The sequence below is a fragment of the Temnothorax americanus genome, unplaced genomic scaffold (assembly GCF_048541705.1).
Source record: "Temnothorax americanus isolate GAGA-0224 unplaced genomic scaffold, ASM4854170v1 Scaffold53, whole genome shotgun sequence".
Taxonomy (NCBI): Eukaryota; Metazoa; Arthropoda; class Insecta; order Hymenoptera; family Formicidae; genus Temnothorax; species Temnothorax americanus.
The window spans coordinates 503230-522399 of NW_027509688.1; the positions used below are offsets into that span (position 1 = coordinate 503230).

At 29.9% G+C, this 19170-nt stretch overlaps 1 protein-coding gene across 6 annotated transcripts in view; it reads right to left on the bottom strand.

Annotated features, from left to right (window-relative positions):
- Window positions 1-19170, bottom strand: part of LOC143904540 (TOX high mobility group box family member 4-B) — a 162189-nt gene that overhangs the window by 125094 nt on the left and 17925 nt on the right. The gene's annotated exons all lie outside the window — the stretch shown is intronic.

A 19170-nucleotide genomic window follows, 5' to 3' on the forward strand; every position in this document is an offset into this window, starting at 1 on the left:
AGTCATTTTTAACCATTCCTATAGATCGCAACTGCTCCTACTCAATATGTCGTTAATTTGACTAAAACAATGTTAATTTAACTAAAGGAGTTAAAATAATACTGTTTTGTGTTAAAATAATAAATTTTGGCACATGGTAGTTAAAAATAACAAATTGTTATCTAACACTTTTAAAAATTAAACAATATTTTTATTAATATCATTTTTGCGCTGTATTTTCTCGTAATTTTCAAAAATATAAAACCATTTTATTTTCTACCTGACGTTTTTCATTTTTGTACCAATATTCAAAATAAAAAGATGTAAGTTTTTCATTGAAAACGCAATTGAAAACGATTAAATATTAATTAGCATAGATTTGATCAATTTTACATTAAAATTAAAATTCTGTGTACATAGCGCGCTTGGAATTCTTCAAAGTCGATTTTCTCGAGTTTTTCTGAAAAGCGCGCCTTAATACTTTAGGAAATTGATGTCCGAGTGATGACCCTCAAGTACAGTAAGTACGAAAAAAAACAAAAATCCGTTAGCCTGAAGGTCCCCTTGTTAAAGAAAATTGAATTTGGAAGAAAAAAATTCCTATAAATATAGAGATCCGGAAACGCTTCGTTGAAAAGTTATAGTCTAACTTCGAAAAATCACGTTTTTTTGATAATTTTTAAAAATAATCCTTCTCAAAATCCTTCATTTATTTGAAAAAAGTAACGAAATAAATCTAATTGGTAATTAACTAACAAACTAAATTACACTAATTTCATTTAATTCTGACAAGGCATTTAAAAAAAACTCAAAACAACGAAGAAAAGTAAAAACTTGAAAAAAACTACCTTTCGATGATCTTTGTGTAAACACTACTTTCGTAACCAGTGTTTACCGACATCTATAATTTTGTTTAGACAAAGACATGGAATTATCTTTATCTTATCTATATGAAAAAATACAAAATATATTTATCTTCATCTTAGATAAAAAATTATGTCATCTTATCTAAAAATGATCTAAGATGGTAGAATTTTCATTTTTCCTGCTATTTCTTTACCGTTTAAATTAAATTGGATTCTAGAACGTTATATGTTTAAAGTTGTGTAAAAACCTATTTTTAAATTAAGTTATACATTATTATTTATGCTGCAAAAATGTCATCACACTCGAAAACATATCAATTTTTAGTAGTAGCGGAGAGGAAGATTTCTTCCGAAAAATAAAAAGAATAATAACCAAACAATTATTATTACATTACTGATGACTACACAGTAAAAAATAGAATGTTAATCGTAACATTTTTCAAATGTCCCAGAAAGTCCACTCTATATAAATTTTATGTTAAAATAACTCATTCATCGTGTGTTACTTGTTGACAAATTAGAAATGTTAATTTATTGACACTATATTTTACATTTTTATATGTGTTCTTTTAACTTTAAGTATAATGTAAAAATAACTTGTACAAAATGTCGATATAACATTTTGCTTCGTCTGATTTAATGTAACTCTTACGAAATGTATATTATACATTTTATTTTGAGTTATATTAACACATATTTTAGTAAATTTGATTATTTTATATGTCAAAGTTTACGATTATTTGAGATTTACTTTAACTTTTGTTTATGTTAAAATAACTTTAAGACGTGTTGATTTTTTGAAATAATTATGTTAAAAGAACTCAAAATAATATTCAATTTCTAAATGACATACATAAAGTGTTAGTTATCACGTTGACATAAATATAACACATGAAAATGTTACGAAAATAATAACATAGCTGTTGTATGTTAATTTTACATTATGAAATAATAGTCAAATCTTGGTAACACAAAAAAATTTTAACATTTGGACGCACAATTTTTTACTGTGTAGTAATTCTGCTCAGTACGAGAGGAACCGCAGGTTCGGACATTTGGTTTACGCATTCGGTCGAGCGGCCGGTATGTTAGTGGTAACATCGAAGCACTTTCGTATTTGGAATCTAACAATAAATCTAAGAAACTCCAATCTCTTATAAATTTTCCAAATGTTAAAAATATTTTTTTTTAATTTAATACAGTTCTGTTATCGTCGGTGTTAGTAAAGCGCTTTTACACAGCAAATAAGTATACCCCGTCGAAACCGCTTAATTACACAGTGCGACAGACCAAAAAGAGATGGGGAATTTTCAAAAAAAATGGAAAAGTCTTGTGCCGCAGAGCACGTTTCTAAAGGGATTTCGCTTTATAGGTTAGCGCATTTAAGCTTCTTTCACTAGGTACAAGAGACAGAATTTAGCTAATCGAAAAATAATTAAAATAGGCCCCGAATTAAACTTTATACCTGGAGTTTTTTGGGACGAGAAAGCCATTTTTGGTGCCCGTTTTGATCGTTTAGACATTTAGGCTGCGTTTATTTATTACTGCCAGTACTGAAAATATATAGTTTACGTCATGCACGTTACAGATTTTCAGTACTAAAAACGTAGCAAAGACATTGCAGTTTTGCAATTTGACGTCTCTAAGGCTGCCGAACAACCACTCATTTTTACAATTTTGTATCATTTCACGGCCATCAAATAGTTAAGACCATTAATGGAAAAAGGGCACAGAGGGTTATATGCCCTTTTCCGTAAATCATCTAAATCGACTCAAGTATGTGTTATACATATAACATACAAAGGACATGTTACTTCTCTAATGTTTATAATATGTAGATGCTGTTGTATGAGTACTGAAAGTCTATAGTCGTATTTGATGTAAATTTTAGATATTCAGTATTGTTCAGTACATTTTTTTGGCAGTAATATTTATTTTGCCGATATTCGAAAGACAGCCTTAGAGACGTCAAATAGAAGTAGCTATTCCAACTATACTACTATACTATTAGGTGGCCAATGTGTTTATGCGGCCAAGGGATTATGTGTACCTGGATTTGTCCAAATAATTGAACACTGAACGGCATTTCAGCGCTAAATTCTGTCTCTTGTACCTAGTGAAAGAAGCTTAAATGCGCTAACCTAGCGAAATCCCTTTAGGAACGTGTTCTGAAGCATAAGATCTTTCCATTTTTTTAAATAAAATTTCCCCATCCCTTTCAAAAAAGTTCATATTTGTCGTACAGTGTCATTACTGTCATTAGACAAAACATTCCACTTTTATTTAAAAAAAATAAAAATTTTAAATAAAATTATATTGTTTTAATGCCTTTTAAAATTCTTTTTATAATTTTTTATGAATAGTTTCATATAAACATAAAATTATCTAAATAAATCGCAATAATTATCTCATCTTTCATCTAGAATAATTAAAAGCAAAATCATCTTTATCTTATCTAAATGTAAGATAAATTTACGGATTTTTATCTTATTTTCATCTTAAATGATTTTAAAATCATCTAAGGCAAGCACTATTCATAGCGTTTGCTTTACTTTAGTATAACCATTAGTAGCTAGTTATTTTTAAAGATCATAAAAAAAAACGTGATTCTTCGAAGTTTATTTATTACCTATAACTTTTTAACAAAGCATTTCCGGACCTATGTTTATAACTTTCTTGTCCCAAATTTAATTTCTTATAAGACCCTAAAGTTTTGTATACTTGACTTGGAACACCTTGTATAAATCTAGTTTTTTGTTTTTTAATTTTTGTGTAGTAAAATATTCTTATAATATTTCTATGTTATCTAGAGTTACAGTATTCTTTGTATTGTGTATTTAAAATTATGTATTTAAAGAAAATTGTTTTGTACGATTTTTTCATGTTGAACATCATCATCAGTGATGTATTTGTATTAGTCACCGTTATTTTACGTTTTTCTGAAAAGGTAACTTCTGAATAGTTATAACTTATTACGAAATATGATTGTGTCTCTTGATAAAAGATAAAGTAAATGATTAAACTGTTAAAAATTACTTTTTCAAAAAAGATGAAAAAAGATGCCAAGTACATGTTGTAAGAAAATTGTTTTGCGTAACAATGTTATTTTAATGAAAATAAGAATCATAGAAAATAATGTATTATATCTTTTGATATCAATTGATATCATTTTGGTACAAACTAAACATTATTAAGTAAAATAAATTTTTCAATAACATTATTTTCTATGATTCTCGCTTATTTCAATTACTAACATTGTTATTTCGATTACTAAAATTGTTTCACTAAACAATTTTCTTACAAGTGCGTAGATTTGGCGTTTTTGGAGAAGACAATTTTTAATAATAGATGTCACAGTTTTTTTAGCACACGTTAAATATCTTTTATACATAAATTATTCTCAAAAAATAGCACTTATCAATTCTGAAAAAATCATCAGTATAGTCTACCAGAAATTCTTGTTACCAAAAGAACAATTATATTTCATAAATTAAAAAATATAATTAATAATTAATTATTTGTTGCTAATTATTATCTAATTATTAATTATTTTATCTGGTTTTTTATTTTGCAATATTTTATATGTGTCATATTTATTAACAATTTTCTGTCGAAAGTTTTTTACAAAAAGTGCTCTTATTAACTTTTATAAAAACATCTTTAGTGCTTCTGGGTCACTGCTTTTGAATAGCTATATAAGACCCAATGATATATAATAGCTATATAAGAATAGCTATATAAGACATTATGAATTCAATTTTTATTTAAAAAATAGTAAGAAGTGTGTATACAGAATATATATTTATACAATAGATACAATATATATATTATAATATATATAAGTGTATACAGAATATATTAGATCTCTTCTTTACAATCGACAAGATCATTGTTTGCAGTAATATATTACTATATAACTTTTTTTTCAGTATAGTGTTGACCTTTACATTTTTTAAAGATATGTCATTGATGATTTAGTAATTTCTTTGAAAATTACAAAAACTACTCGTAGGATTTGTTTACACTATAGATTATTTTTATTGAATCAGCAAAAAATCAGCTTTACACAGGATTTTTACGGAATAGATTTTTTTTAAACAATACAATATATATACAATTAAATATACAATATAAATACAATGTAAATACAACATAAATACAAGAATTTCTGACAGAAACATCTCGCGCTAACAATTTAATAATAATAAATATGTATTATTATAATATACATTATTTATTATATTTTTAACAAAGACGATATTAAAAATATACTACACGTATCATATAACGCTGTATATACGTTTCTTCCAATATTAATCTTTAGTATTCAAAAGACATTTGTCAAGAACTTGTCAAAGTCAGACTCATCAGAAGATTTCACGTATAACGCTGTTAATGTTACGTCGCCACACGTGTTAAAAACTTGAAAAATTGTAGCCGTATAGAATTTCTCAGAAAAGGACAAACTTATGTTTAGATATGTATTAGAAAAGGATAGAAAGGCGACAACGATGACATTATAATAACTTATATTTACATTATGACAGCTTTATTTATAAAGCTCGTAAAGTCGTAGAGCAAAAACAAAAAAACAATGATATAGCTTTCGTGATAAATCAAACTCAAGCTATCGATTAAGCCTAATAAGAATTCGTTCAATTCAGTCGTTTTCGGAGACCCCGATAATCACAATTAGCTCGCGTATAAATACATGAGTGGTCTTGCGCTATTACGAGTGTAATTAGCGCGAGATATTACGCTATTGTTCGATATCCATAGATTAAACAAGAATATTCAACCATGAGTTGCGTTTTTTGTGATTAGAAGATTCTATAAGTAATTTACTCAACATAAATAATATAAATGATATACTAACAATAAGATAGAAAAAGAACAATACACGGCCTATGAATATAAATAAGTATTTCAAGGAAAAATTCAAATTTCATTATGGTCATGATATGTAGGTACATTACTATTTCCTACATATTTACGCCGTCTATGTTCTAAAACCTCTACAAACATATCTCAAATATTCCATGTTCCGATTAACAAATCAATACCTATTATCTTTATAGGTATATTTTACTAATTGTAAGTCGTTTCATAACTTATTGTTAGACTTAATGCTTATAATTAAATCAATAAATTCGTCGCAAACTCATGTATCTTTATCGAATATTATTGCAAAAAATATGAAAAGACATATCTAATTGCATTTTGCATATTAAAAAACAAACAAATATATGTTGTCTTTGTAGCATTTGATTTATATCATATATTATGCATAAAAAAATATTAAAGTAAGATTATAAAAAATAAATATTTTATTGTAGAAAAGAAGAGAGAAGGAGAAAGGTAAGCAAAGAGAGAAAGGAAAGAAAAAAAGAAGGAACATAAGAGTATAACAGAAAGAAGTAGAAAGACTCAAAGGGAAAGAAATGCTTTATTTGAATGAGACAATTGAATATCTCAGAAACTAAGGTCAGCTACATGTAAGAGAAAAAAATTATGTACCTACTTCTATTTAAATTAAAAAAAATAATGTTAACCTTAAAAATCTTCAAGAAAAATAATCTTGGAAAAAAAATTTCCCTACATTATATTCGTTCTTCAAAGCCATTCAAATTACATCTAAAATATTTTTTTTATATTAATATCGTAAAAGTAAGTAGCTAATTAAGTGTTCTATTTCTAGTAAGATACCCAGTATATTGTACATAAATTATACAGAATGAGGAAATGTATCGGACCGGAAAACAAGATATTTGAGAAAAAATGCTACATACAAAAGTTGTACAGTTTCAACAAACGGCGATACCCAAGCTTGAGCGTAGTTATAAAGAAGATCTCAAGGTCAATTTTAAAATTTTTTATGAAAACTCCCAATTTTTATTTAATATATATTATTACGCTCGTTTTTTTTTGCGCGTCCGGCGCACTTTCTCGCACAGTCACTCACGCGCGACGTGTATTCCGGCATTCACACAGGAAGAGATAACTCGGTTAATGAAAAGGAACTCGTTTATTCGTTAGCTCAATACAATAAGAGATTCGAGCAGACACGTCCGAACGAGACAGAATCCCGGAGCAAAATTTGAATATCAAGCAAGTTTTTTCGCCCGTTGTTAAGTACGATCCAGTTCGACTTTTGTTAGCGATTTCGGCAAATGAAAATCTAAAATCAGTCCAATTTGATGTGAGCACGGCTTATCTGAACAGCGATTTGAGAGAAACTATTTATATGCAAATCCCGGAAAGGCTGAAAGTAGAGAACAAAAATTTTGTCTTAAAACTAAATAAAGCGATTTACGGTTTGAAACAATCCGGACGCTGTTGGAACAAAAAATTTGATTCTTTTATCAAAAACCTCGGTTTCTCTCAATGCTCTTCCGATATAGGTGCGTGTACATAGCAAGTTACGACGGAGACAAAGTGTACCTAGCGCTTTACGTTGATGATGGTCTCATGTTCGCGCGACGTGCGGAGACCTTACAGCGACTAACACGTCTCTACTTGAAAAGAACTTTAAGATTACCGTCGGTAATTTAAGTCGTTTCGTCGGAATGGAAATACAACGTGTCAACGACGGAATCTTCTTATGTCAGACGAATTACGTAAACAAAATTCTACAGAAGTTTAATATGACGGAAGCGAACCCGGTCAACACGCCCTTCGATCCACGTACGCGATTAGAGAACCCCACTAGAGATTAAAATTGTAACGTGCCTTATCGCGAAGCGGTGGGTTCGCTCTTATTTTTGTCTATGATCTCGAGGCCCGATATAGCCTTTGCAGTTAGCGTAGTAAGTCGATATTTCAATAATTATAGTCATACGCATTGAAACGCCGTAAAACGTATCCTCCGATACCTTAAGGGTACCAAAGAATACGGCATCTTTTTTGCAAATAATAAAAATTGTGAGCTAATCGGTTTCTCTGATGCGGACTACGCTGGCGATCCCGACACCAGACGCTCAACTTCGGGATATCTCTTCATGTTGAATGGAACACCCATAACGTGGTCGTCCAAGCGACAGACATCTGTAAGCCTAAGTACGACCAAAGCTGAATTTATCGCAGCGAGCGAAGCAACGAAGGAAGCAGTCTGGCTTCGAAAACTGTTATCGGATGTCGGACGTCGATGTGTGAAACCTATCACTTTATATGTTGACAATCAAAGCGCGATAAAGCTATCAAGAAATCCTGAATTTCATTGCAGGTCGAAACACATTGACGTACGTCATCAATTCATATGTAAAAAGATAACTGACAACAAAATTGACTTCAGATATGTAAAATCGGATAGTCAATACGCAGACGTGTTTACAAAGCCCTTATGTAGCAAAAAATTTAATATGTTTAAATCCAAGTTAGTTACCACCGTCATGAAAACGTTCATGCAAGTAGTGGGAGTGTTACGATAAATACCCTATTTTCATATGTATGTATGTATGTATGGACTCTCTCACATTTTCTTTATTAAGTCCTTATTGGTCAGATACTATTTTAGTTTATTTCGTTTAGTACTAGAAATGCGGCCAACTTATCCTCTCACGACCTAAGTTGGTAACGCGAAAACCGTTTCTTTTATGTTCTTCTTCTCTCCTTCATTCTCTGTGTGTCCGCGAGTCCTGTGTGCGTATTGTCACGTCTCACTGCGTACTTTTACTCGTGTGATTATCAATAAAGTTTTTCTTTATACACGCGGTGTCTTTTTGGCTTTCGTGTGACTTCATCCCGCAACATATTGCATAACATTCCTTACACACAAGGAATCATTATACTACGTGGTTCACTTAACTCGAGCATCTGCAGTATCTCACTTATTTTTTGTGAAACGAGAACTTATTTCTGATGATACAAAAGAATCTAAGAAAAAAGTTGCACCGTTCGAAAGGGCAATTATGATGACAGAAAAATTGGGTAATTATGCAGTATAGGGAATCACCCTCCGATGACCTTGACCTTGACATATGTTGTCAAGGTCACCCTTCTGAGTGACCTTCAGAAGGTTTTAGCCCTCGGTCATTGTTCGTTAAAAAGTTATTAACAAAAAAAGTTTGGCGACCTCACCGATTTTAATGACCTTGATATATGTTGTCAAGGTCATGACCCCGAGTGACCTTCAGTAGGTTTTAGCCGTTGCTCGGTATTCGTTAAAAAGTTATTAACAAAAAAGTTTGGAAAATATAGCAGTTATTTTGAGTATTGGAAGGCATAAATAATTAATATATACGTGTGTGTGCCCTGCTTTAAAGAAAATCACAACTTCTATAAAGCAGGGCACACACACGTATATATTAGTTATTTATGCCTTCCAATACTCAAAATAGCTGCTGTATTTTTCAAACTTTTTTTGTTTATAACTTTTTAACGAACAATGACCGAGGGCTAAAACCTTCTGAAGGTCACTCAGAAGGGTGACCTTGACAACATATGTCAAGGTCAAAGTCATCGGAGGGTGGTCCCCTATACTGCATAATTACCAAAAATTTTTTACCTATGACAATTCAGAAAACTATGACAACATGATCTTCAAATGATCTAGAACATGAAAAATTATGTATGTTTGAAGAAAACAGAAAAGTCAAAATTTTATGCGTTTTAACACAAAAATATAATTTGAGTTCAAGTGTTCAACATCTCATAACTTTAAAAATTATGTTTTTAAAAAATAGTGTTAAAAATTGAAATAAAAATATTTAATGCAAAAAACTTGGCGCTGCTAGAACTCGGAATATAATAAGATAATGAAAATAAATAACATTTTTAATTTAGATCTAAACATGAGAGACACATTACACGTATCGTACTTATACGCTTATCATATTTATTTATTTATTTCGACTATACTTACAGTTAGTCTAGCAGTGCCAAGTTTTTTTGTATTAAATATTTTTTTATTTTAATTAAATATTAGATGTATCCACTTAAATTTAAATTTAAATATCTTCTTTATTTTGGTGGATTTAAAAATGCAATATTTTGCTTTGAGACTACGTTATTACTCATCCCTTGTGATCATAATAATCCTAAGTTTTCCATCCATAAAATTACGGGAAATAATTTTATTCTTTTTTCAAAATTCTTCTTTTCTATCGCTTACGTTCTCTCGCTCTCGCTCCCTCGCACACGTTCCCTCACTTTCACTTCTTCGCGCTTCGTTCACGCTTACTCGCTCTCGCTCTTTCTTACTTTGGCTCGAATAGTTTCTCTTTTTCTATGAAACGCTACACGGTCTGATTGTGAGTCATCTAGTGATAGAATGAAATATAAAATAATCTTCCTTCTGGCCCGATTTACCTGCTGGGTTGATAAATAACACGCAAGCGATTCGTCGGAAATATTGCCTCTCATTGTCAGTCTTATATACGTGCATACAGATACGGTAAGACGTTTTTATAGAGACGTTGGCGATATTGTCAACAATTTCTTTCAATGCAGCAATGAAACTTTACTTACTAGTGCTGCATAGTGCCGAAAAAGTGAAAGGGACAACGGGTGATGATGATCTATCTTATATAATAAACAGAAAAATTTACACATTTCAGACTTTGTATCGTAATATCTTTGCTCGTAGGACATGTAGACAAAAAATAAAAATATCTTATTGTATAATTCAGAGTCAAACTATTGTAAGATTAATAAACAGAATAATAAATTTCTTTCGCCAGTATATAGAATAACAATTAAAGTAATTTAAATCGACCTGACTGGCAATATATATAACGTCTTTCCGATTTGAACATTGAATAACTGTGTGCCAACTTGGTTTGTCGGATTCACACAGCACTTTTTTCAGATCAATATCGAGACATTATTAATTTTGACCATGGTTTTGGTCAGTTGATGTAATTTCTAAATTAAATAGTTTTTAATTTTATTGCGAAAAATATTACCCCAGCCAGGGTTTGAACCTGGAACCTCCCGTATACCGTGCGGGTGTCGTGCCAATTCGACCACTCGAATTTGTCGCTGTCGCTATCGCTATCGCTATCGCCTATTGTGCAAGGGGCTTAAGCGTTCTCAACAAGGAAAACTGCAAAAATTTTATTTGGGGAAATTTTACCCATGTTCAAAGTTTTCGTTCAAAAGTTTACTTTTAATTTTACCTCATATATAATAAAAGATCTCTTTTCCATTTTTCTTAAATTTAAAACTTGGTTGTAGATTATAAAGGTTTGTCCAAAAACGTGACTGTTCTGCTGATATAATATGATTCTTATATAATATAATATAATACAATATAATCTAATATAATATTAATATAATATAATATTAATATAATATAATATTAATATAATATAACATTAATATAATATAATATTAATATAAGATAAGAATATAATATAACATTGTCTTTTTATTTTGAACTAAAATGTCTTATTTTCTTATAATAAAACATTTTGAAATAGTAAAATAGAGTTATTCACTAAATAAACCTATAAAGTCCTATTTATCTTTTGTTCAAAAAGACCTATTTTCATTTCGTAAAAAAATATTTTTTTCAACAAACAGAGATCTTCTCCTAGATTTTCTCAAAGAACTAATCTTTTTCTTTAAAATCTCGTTCTTCTCTCATTCTTTTATCGCTTATTACTAAAAAATTATGATATCTTTAGAGAAAAGTTAATTTTAAAGAAACATGTTTCGTTTTTTATTATAACTTTTGTTCACTTTATTTAATCAAAAAAATATTAACTGAATTATCTTTCTCAGTGTTTTCTACACAATTAAAAAAAAAACATTGAATTTTGATCATCGGATGTTATGAGCAATGCGAGCTAGATAAAATTTACTCATGTTTGGAGTTTACGTAAGTTTAAAGAGGTTGAAGCGGTCCAGTTGAGTCAATTGACGGTTTAGAAAAAAGTTTTTTATTAGATCATTCAAAAATCTGTATTAGTTATCATTTTATTTTCCATACGCTGCTATTGTATAAAACGTATAGTAAAAGTATCATATTATGGATCTTTATATTTTAATTAGCTAAAAACGAAACACTTTTTTGCCAATGCCAACTTGAAAACTTGTGGTATTGCTAATTATTTCAATATAAAAATGGCATAAATATATGTTTTGCCATTGATAAAATGAAATAATGATTATTACTGGTTCCGAATTTGATGCCAGGCTGACAGGCATATAATGATTTATAATAAATTGCATTTTATGATCCTTAAAATAATTATTCAAAGATTATTACGTGACTGCATAAGCAGGCAGAGTCTATGACACCTGAATACAAAAACTCATACTTTCACTCAATCAGTGAACTCTATACTCTACTGGAATGCTTAGTACTATGTTAAAAAAATCGACCTGTGCACGGTAGAGGTAAAGAATAGGTAGATTAAGTATTAAATATTCCTTTAATATAATTATAGTATATAACCTTTATATAGTATAACTTTAAGTATAACTATTCCTTTTTCACTGTGCGCCTAGTAATTTTTGATTGGTCAACGACTTTCTATGAGTTTTTCTACAATCATCTGACTTTACTAACTTAATAAATCCTAGTATATGTGTAAATATCATTATATTATACTAAGGTAAAGATAAATTTAAACACATAATATAGGTATTTACTAATCCATTAATTACATTTTCTGATATAATATAATAATGTGATGTACATACAAAGAGTGATAAATAGATATAACACTTCTTGTAAAGAATAGAGCAGGATTAAATTAAACTGAATAGAAAAAATCTCTAATTATTTCGTAATTTTCACAATAATTAATAAAAAATCAATTAATAATGATCTGCGAATGAGTGCGTATTCGCATGATTTAGTGGTAAATGTAATTAACGTATTGTAAACAGCCCAGCATTGCTATATGCGCGGTGAGACATTGGGAAGAGTGCGCGTTTAGCAACCGCAAATAATATGTAATCTTGATATATTAAAATAAGAGATTTATATTTAATATCTCTTACTTTACGAAGAAACAACGAGACAGATAAGCGTATAAACGAAATGGTTAAGAAGACCATAAGTGCTATAAACCGAGTTTAAAGAATAGGACAAAGAAAGAATTTGTAGGAGATTTTAAAAGGCGAGTATGGATGATACGATCACGTAGTAAAAAGTATTTTATGTATAGGGTAAAAAGAAATGTAAGGTGGTAAAAGATATCGGAATAACTATTAAATCACTAGAATTGGATTAGAAGATGTTAGAATATAAGTATAATTAGGGAAGAAACAAAAAGACAAATAATGAAAATGTAGGCAGAAAAAAAGCATTTAAATTTAAAAAGAAAAGAGAGAGAATTTGACTAATAAAATACTTGACAAATATTTAAAAAAATAGGAAAAAAATAGGAACAATTTTGGATTATTAGAAAAAGAATTCAATTTCCGCGTGTGCGCGTAGAAATAGGAATGTCTAGGTAGAGGTGAAGAGATTTTAAGAGAGGAAGGGATTGATCATGGATAAGAGTTAATTGAAAAAGATATGAATATTTAAAAGCAAGTGTATAGTTCAATAGGATAAAGAAATCTAGATATGGAAAAAAATTCGGAGAGTTATACACAATAAAAATTCCTGAATAGAAAATAAAGACAGAATAATTATCAGAAAACTCTATCACAAGATTTAGATATAGGAATGAAAAAATTAGTAGTAAGTTTTAATGAGGAAAAGAGAAGAATATCTGTGTGTGTAGACTATGTCAAAACGAGGTTAACAATTTAGAACTTCTAGCAACAAGCGGAATTTCTTATTTCTTTTTGTATCAAGGAAATAAAAAGCAATACAGGTTTGGCGCAATTACTGGCGGAGAAAAAAGAGAAAATCAACTGGGTGAAGCAGATTAAAACAAGAAAAAAGAATAAAACTAAAGAAAACTAAAGAGTTTTAAAATATGGAAAAGAAAGAGCTATTCTCTCTCTAGAATAGCAAATCAATAATGTAAAAAAAATATGCCAATTATATATTCTTTTCATAATAAAAATCTTTTGCTGCTTAAAAATATTTCTTTACCTAACAACACGTTTCAAAAAGAATGAAAACTTAATAATTTAATGGCATGAAGAAGAAGTAAAATCTAAAATCACATAAGACATCAAGTATACAATGATAACTCTTTGTATATCAAGATGAATTCGACATAATGCTTTGTCGCATAGTTGTTTGCAAATTTAAAATAGTGCACAAAAAACAAACTATATTGTTGAAATCTGTATAAATTCCCTTAAATAATAAAAATTAATTGCATACATATTGGGTTTGTCCACTAAAGTAAATTGAAGACAATATACTTAATTCTCGCTTTTCATGAAAGATAATTTGAAGTGCAAAAGATTAAATTTAAAAAATAACTATTTTGTGTGTGTGTGTGTGTGTGTGTGTGTGTGTGTGTGTGTGTGTGTGTGTGTGTGTGTGTGTGTGTGTGTGTGTGTGTGTGCAGCAAGCAAGTTAATCTCGTTGGAAATAAAATTTATAAAGTTTTTATTTTTAAAATAAATAAAATTAGACTTTGCCTGATACTGATATATATTCCACGCACCTGTTTTCTGACTACACGCACATATACACATACACATACACATTCTCATAAACACATATACGCGACACACATATGTTTATGTGCACGCACATGTGCAAATACAAACACAAAAAACGCTGCATACATACATATATATACACCCTTATACATATGTATACATATACATATATGTATGCATATATATATAGACACACTCTTTTACATATCTAACATACATCTTTACATAATGTTTGAATATTAAAATTTATCACTTTAATCGCGTTTTTTAATGTAATTTAGGTAACAATCAAATAAGTCACAAATTATATTCTTGTAAAATATTTTTTTTATTACTTTTATTTTTTAAATATTATTAAAATGGTCTCATGCCTATTGCAAAGCATCGAAAAAACTTTCTGCCTAAAAGGAACAAAGATCTCTTAGAAAAAAATATTTTTAATAATTGTTAATTTATTTATCTAGTGATTTTAGATAAATCGCCAGTATGTAATCTTTATGTGCCAAACACGTTAGCAAATTTGCGAACAATAAATCGCTAATTTTGCTTGTATTTATTATACAAATAGCTATATACGTACAAATGTATATAGTGCACGGTACATTTTTCTTTTTCGTTCGCACACTACCGCGTTCTCATTTCTCCTTGCAGCGCACGTGACGCTCATACAAACCTCTAGCCTGTGGCATCACTTATACGCCGTTCACTCTTTCTTTCGCTTGCTCACTATCGCGTTCTTATATCTCATTCGCACTTCGTCAGCATCGGCTGCAGCGATGTTGGTGGCCGTTAAAGTCGTATTTGACATCCTATGCTATCTCGAGAAAATAATGACGATATATTTAAATGATATAGATTGAATAGAAAAATAAATACAAATATTAATCATTTCTGTGGCAAATACATTAATTGTTGTTACCATATAAATGCACCCAAAAATATTCCTATAATTGTTAGCCTGTTATTCCTATATACAATTGCATACATTTTGATCAAATGATTTCAGTTAAGAAAATATAAGTAATTATTGCTAAATTATGCACCTGTCACTCCGATGAAGGATGCGTTCTGTAGCGTACGTCTCTTGCACAAGGTTGCATAAGATCTTTGTATATACTTATCACGAAACGTGTCTTTTGATACTTATATGTAAAAAATTATTCATTTTTGATCGATTTTTTAAATACTGTTCTTAAAAGATAATGTATGTTTGATCATTTCTGATAGCATCTCTAATCTTTCAGTTGGTTAACGATTGATGTTTAAACGCGATTTCGATAATGTGATTTCCGGCATCCAACTGGTCGGGAGAAGAAAAGACGATATTACTTAAATAAGGATGGAACGAAGCAGATAGTCAAGGCAAAGAGGATTTTAAATGAACTGGAAAGAGGTTAGCGGTTGGACAGCAGCTGGGAAGCAGACTTAACAACCGGCTGTTGGCTGGGCTCGCCACTTTGATCGTTTCTTAGTTAGAGAACCTCACAGATGAGAAGAGGGTATGGTGTTAATGTGCCGTAATAATCGAGAGACAATGTGACATATTTTTAACGCACATATATACTACTCCAAAATTGACAATACAATAAAATGTAAGATCATGTTCGAACAAACTGTGTGTTATATGCATTATATCGAGCATAAAATACGATTTATATAATCTGTAATCTATTATCTATACTATTATTATAAAGAGACAGAGTTTGTAACCTTTTTCTTGTCCGCTATGATCTCGGAAACCAATGGTCTGAATTTTTACCAAACGTATATGAAATAGGGGTAGAATTTCCCGGGGAGTGCTATAGGGTGTATAGTTTTTCGTTACCGATTTTCTGGAAAACGATTTTAATTTTTCGGGAAATATTAACCGAATCTCAAAGAATTGTATATGAAACAGGGGTAGAATTTTTCGGTGAGTGCTGCAAAGTGTATAATTCTTCGTTACCGATTTTTTTGGGAACTGGTATTCCAAATTTTTTTAATTTTTTGGGAAATAATTGATGCTCGGGAAATCCTAATGCCCGGTATTGACACAAATTGAGGTACGGCATATTATATGCAAAAATGCTTTATTTTCGAAATATAAGTTTGTAATATTGAAAATTAAAAAATAGCAAAAACTACGCGTATGAAAGCCATGCATATGAGGTCGCGAGCAAAGCCGCGGGGCATGCTAGTTTCACATAAAAGCATTAAATTCTCATTATGATAATATTTTGTTGGTATAATACAGTTTTTAATGTATTCAGTAACTATTTTTAACTATAATGTACAAAAAAGTTACAATTCAATCATCTATTATATTCTGCGTGCGATTTTATATATATTGCAAACGGACGAGTACGAGAAGCGTAAAGCTTCCAGTTATTCCATGATATTTGAGTCAGTTAGTATAGTCAGGCGAGATTACAATAGAATTTGCTGTAATATAGGCAAGACCGAAAAGGCAGTTTTCGCGGTCAACCGCACGCCATCGGTGGCCACTGACAAAATCATGAGAGAGAATCACTTGTTGATCACCTCTGATAACCGTTCAAAAACCGTGACCGCTGTTATCCCGGAAAAGCATTGGTTGGATGGTTAGTTTGCACTAACGTTGTAATTTCAATACAATGCAAATGAAAGATACGTTTTCGCTTACAGTCAAAAAATCATATTATTGATAGTTTGATACAGGTTGGTTGAGAATTTATATCATGTTTACTTGTTACATCTCTCTCTTGTACATGTATGTTGTTAGAACAGTGTATATAAACGTAATGTATATCAGTTGTTATATCACCTCCTGAAATATCAGTAAATAATAAAAAAAATTTTCATTTTAATATCACTGTCTTCTTTTCTTGTGGTAACTAATATATCATTGAGATTTGTAAACACAAAAAACTTTATAAACACAAGATAACAGTAAAATTTAAGCTCTTTAATTTAAATCAATGTGAGTATAAATAAAAAAGGTCAATGCAAATTAAAATAATTTTCTTTTTTTACGTTAATAAACATAGTTTATAAACATAAAAACGGTTGAAGAGAAAAAAAAGTCAGGAAAAGTAACTATAATAACATGTACAAAATAAAAATATAAAGGGTAATAAAAAATTTTTAACAAAGAGTTATTATTAATATAACATCATTTTATTAAAATCTTGTATATTAACTTTACGCAATAAATAAGTGAAAATACGACCGTACATGATACAATCAAATTACACTGACAAATAGTTGCAGTTACTACAATTTTACTATAATTTTTAGTTATTTTTTATGCCAACTACATTTTTATAGTTATTTTAACAATGCAAATTATAGCTGACTCATATACTACATTATTGTTGTCATAGCTTTAACATGCATTCATTCAACCATAATATGGTTTTATACACTATTACCTGTGATTTATGTATAGTAAGTCGTACTATAAATATGTTGAAAATGACCATAATTGAAAAATCTATAGGTACATATAAGATTATTTTTACTAATATTATAGCAATAATAACTAAAACAATATCTCACCCATAATTATTTTACTATGCAATTATAGTCGCAAATACCAAATACTTTTCTCTCAGTGTAACAAGAGAAACACCGTAATCAGTCAGGACTGGATCTTGATTGCCTATATTATTTTTTTGAGTAAATTTTACGAACAAGTGTTCTTCGAATTATTTGCTCTCAAGATATCCCGGTTCCAACTTTTTTGCTCGCGCGAAAGAAGTTTAAAAAACATATATTTTATCAAGGTATAGTTAAATAGTATAATTAAAAATAGTAGAATAGAGTGGGGTAAAAGTGCGCGGTGGGTAAAAGTACGCAGTGCAGGTATATTTGTTTTCGTGTAAGTTAGGTCGGTAACACTAAGTTAATTTATAAGATGTCATGACTGAGTGGCGCCATATGTAATGACAGCCGATTTAATTGAACAGCATTGAAACTATGAGGTAAGTTTCATTTTTTATTTTTCTGATGTAATATTTTGATTTTTTCCAAACTGTATTTCATAAGTAGAAATAAACTTAAGTAAATTATCAACAAGACATTTTGATTAACTCGTTTCTGGCATGTGTTATGCTATTAAATATTTCAAATTGTTGTCCGTAGACCAGTAACGCTTACCGGTAATTTAAAAAGTGTTTCGTGGGGCAAAAATGCGCATATTATGTGGGGCAAAAGTTCGCACTTGATATCCGAAATTAACTCTAAAGCCCAGTTTCACAAACGTCGGTTAACTTTTAACCTTAAGCTAACTCATTTTTCGTCTTTTTCTAAGAGGCATGAGACACTTTTTAATTACCGCGGTAAGCGTTACTAGATCTAACAATTTGAAATGTCTAATATAGCATGACACACGCCAGAAACGATAATCAAAATGTCTTGTCAATTTACTTAAGTTTATTTCTACTTATGAAATACAGTTTGGAAGAAATCAAAATGTTACATCAAAAAATTAAAGAATAAAACTTACCTCATATAACGTTTTCGATTTGTTGACTTGACTCACTCGACCCGATTCGAGTCAAATTAAAAATTCGGAAAAATGATAATAAAATATGATAATATGCCGCCATAATGCTAAGAATATGTGATGGAAGTTAAGAAACATTTTCTGTCATGATAGTTTGTCATCGAGTTTCAAACTGAACTTTCGATCTGACCTGAGTCGGGTCGAGTCGACAAATCGAAAATACTAATAATTTCAACGCTGTTCAGTTGAATCGACTGTCATACGGCGCCACTCTTACGGCGAATTAACTTAATGTTGCCAATCTAACTTACACGAAAACAAATATACCTGCATTGCGCA